The sequence below is a fragment of the Tupaia chinensis genome, unplaced genomic scaffold, assembly GCF_000334495.1.
Source record: "Tupaia chinensis unplaced genomic scaffold, TupChi_1.0 Scaffold146907_1, whole genome shotgun sequence".
Classification (NCBI taxonomy): domain Eukaryota; kingdom Metazoa; phylum Chordata; class Mammalia; order Scandentia; family Tupaiidae; genus Tupaia; species Tupaia belangeri.
This window is the reverse complement of record NW_006206760.1, coordinates 2,104,853-2,108,153: the sequence shown is the minus strand read 5'-3', so window position 1 is coordinate 2,108,153 and position 3,301 is coordinate 2,104,853. Positions and strand designations below refer to the sequence as shown.

The 3,301-nt window shown below is 43.3% G+C and overlaps 1 pseudogene; it reads right to left on the bottom strand.

Annotated features, from left to right (window-relative positions):
• Positions 1 to 1,067: 1,067 nt before the first annotated feature.
• On the bottom strand, positions 1,068 to 2,990 carry LOC102492442 (casein kinase I pseudogene; annotated as a pseudogene).
• Positions 2,991 to 3,301: the final 311 nt, after the last annotated feature.

The following is a 3,301-nucleotide window of genomic DNA, read 5'->3' as shown; positions in this document are numbered from 1 at the left end:
CCCATGATAAAATATGACAAGTACTATTAGAATAAAGAACATGTTTAAGATTAAGGTTTTTATCTGCAATAAGGCAAAGGTCCACTAGTGAAAATGAGTTTTTTTCTTTAAAGGCCTAAAATAGAGAAAAGTACCCAACTATGCCTCAGAGGACCAGTAGATGGCATAACAGTTGTGTTGCTGGACTCCCACATAGTCGAGCATGGTTTGAGTCCCAGATCCAGCGACTTAAAACTCACGCCAGCACGTGTGTGTGTGTGGGCCCAAAATCCCAAGAGGAGCGTAGAAGAGAAGGGATTGCAGCATGGCCATACCCCCAGGGGGCGATTTCTCACTTTCTATTTTTATCTTTCTCTGTCTCTCTGGCGAGAGCATGTGCCCTATAGAAAAAAAAAAATCTCTCATCAAAAAAACTTAATAAACGAAATTTTAAAATTAAAAAAAAAAAAAGATTATGCCTCAGCACTCCAGGTCAAAAAAGTAAAGGCAAAGAAACTACAGACCTAAGGTCAGCAAACTATAGCTCACAGGTCAAATTTGCTACTTGATTTTGTAAATAAGTTTTTTTTTGTTGTTTGTTTGTTTTCTTTTCTATAAGGTCTGTGCATTCAACTGGAGAGAGAAACAAAATGAGAAATCAGCCTCTTGGGATTTTTGGCATGCATGCACATGTGTTCAGCATGTTTTCCAAGCCAACAGGTCTGGGACTCAAACTGTGCAGTCAACCAGATGGAATACAGCACCTTAACCACACCACCACCTGCTGGCATTAAGTTTGAAGGGGATTTTGTTTTATTTCCAATTTTTTCATTTTTAATAAACTTGTAAACAAGAAAGCTATTTCAAAATAAAAACAAAATCTCAAATCATATAGATGTTAACAGTGATCACATTTATCTAAGCTACATACATACATGTTCAGTTGTACGATAATAACTAAATTTCTGTGACAAATATGGTTTCTTGATACCAAGAAAATTATAGACTTAATACAGAATTCTAAGGATAATCTAGTACTAAGTTTTTCTTATGTCTTCACTATAGATGCTCTTATTTCTAGCACAGGTAAAGCAGACAGTCTTTCATGTGCTCTTACACTGGAATCTTTGGTTGCTACCTTAGCAACTGGCTTGGAGTCAAGGCAACCATTTTAAGAAAGTTTTAAGTGAACAACTTACAAACCCCAGGAATAGAAAAAAAAAAAAAAAAACTAACTAAGAATGCACTATTGTGAGCATTTACAACCATCACAAGTGAGGCTGAAGACTGTCCAATGCCATACTTCTGAAATGAGATCTCAGTGCAGTTCAAAATAAAGGTTTTAAAAATAAATCGGTATATACACAATTTCTCCACCAGTTTGTGTGCGAACCATTTAGTTAACTTTTCCACTTGAATAGAAAACCAGACACCATGTTTCTCTATCTCAGTTAATATTCACAATTACAGCTGCTATTACTCGGGATAAAGCATTACCAATACTGCCCAGAGCCAGTTTATACAGAAATTAAGTTCTTTACAGCAAGTAAACAGTTGTCCACAACCATCAGGTAGTGCATACATAAACTAAAATTTCTAGATTTGGGGAGAAATGATGTTGCTCCATCATCTGCTCTGCTTCTTCTGTTCCTCAATTCATGCTTGGAAACCTTTGGGCTTATTCTTGGTTTTATCAGTTTGCTTGCCTGTGGGGGTCTGGGCCTGCTGACCTGGCCCACTGGAAGTGGCTGCCTGCTGTGCCGCTTTCTGCTTTAAAATGATCCAATCAAACGTGTAATCATACTGGTGGTTCAAAGTCCTGAAAAGAATGCGGAATAGTTGCCGCAGATACATGTAATCTGGGACTTCCTCGAAACGCAGCCCACGGCAATAGTTTAAGTACATAGCGAATTCAGCAGGGAACCCCTTACATAACACTTCAACGGGAGTAGACATCTTCTTTTCACTAATCTTCTCATATTTTTGTTTTTTGGTTGCAGCCTTTAGCCCTTGCCACGGCAGGCTGGTTCTATTAAAATACATCAACACGTATCCTAACGATTCCATGTCATCTCGGCGACTCTGTTCAATACCAAGGTGCGCGTTGATGCTAGCGTACCGGGCGGTGCCAGTGAGGTTCTTATCCTCTCTGTATGGTATATGTTGCCTTGTCCTGTTGTCTCTGTACTTTTTGGCCAAACCAAAATCAATAAGGAATAATTTATTACAATGCCGTCCAATCCCCATGAGGAAGTTATCTGGTTTAAGGTCTCGGTGTATGAAATTCTTTGAATGCACGTATTCAATTCTACTGATCATCTGGTCAGCTAACATTAGCACGGTTTTCATCGAGAACCTTCTTAAACAGAAATTGAAGAGGTCTTCGAGGCTGGGTCCCAGAAGATCCATGACCAGCACGCTGCAGTCTTTCTCCTGACCGTACCAGCGTATGTGGGGGATGCCAACCCCACCTTGAAGAATCTTATAGAGTTTGCTCTCGTACAGCAGCTGGGGATGCCTGGCCTTCTGAGATTCCAGCTTCACGGCCACCTCCTCGCCGTTGGTGATGTTAATCGCCAGATAAATGTCCCCGAAGGAGCCAGACCCGATCTTCCGTACCAGCTTATATTTCCCTCCGACAATAAATCCAGCCTTGCAGCTGCTGGCCATGTCGAGAGGCAAAGACGGAGGCCGGGGCTGAGGGGATGGAGTGAGGCCTCAGAGACCCGTCCACCATTCAGGGCTGCAGATGAAGGCGGCAGGAAACGGAAGTTGAAAGCCGGAAGTCGGGGGCTATTCCGGGTCACAGGGCGCTGCCTCGGCCTCCGAGGCCTGATCGCTGCGCAAGGGGTTCCTTCCGCCAGGCCGCAGTTTGTGGGGGGTTCTCGGTCACCCTCTGGGCCACTTGTTCCCCGGCGTAGCGGGCTGGAAAAGTGGAGATGGGTTTGGGCGGCAATACGGATGCCGTGGGTTGGTTGCACACCGAGGGGCCGCTGTCACTCCGCCCACGCCGCCATGTTGTTGCCTGGTGCAAATAAAGTTTTATTGGAACACGGACCTGCCCGTCTGTGCACGCGTTGTCCGGGCTGCGTTTGCACTGCAACGTCAAAGCTGAATAGTGGCAATGAGACGGCAGGTGTTTCTTAACATTTACCAAAAAATTTTCCAACCTGTGCTTGGAGGATTGAAAGAATTTCATAGCAAAGAAAATGATAAACCAAGATGAAGCTTCCAATAGCAAAATCATGATGGAAAGACAGACTGAGACTGAAAACTGAAATGAGGCCTTGAACTCAGTATGTCAGGCCTTGTCAGGGGGTAT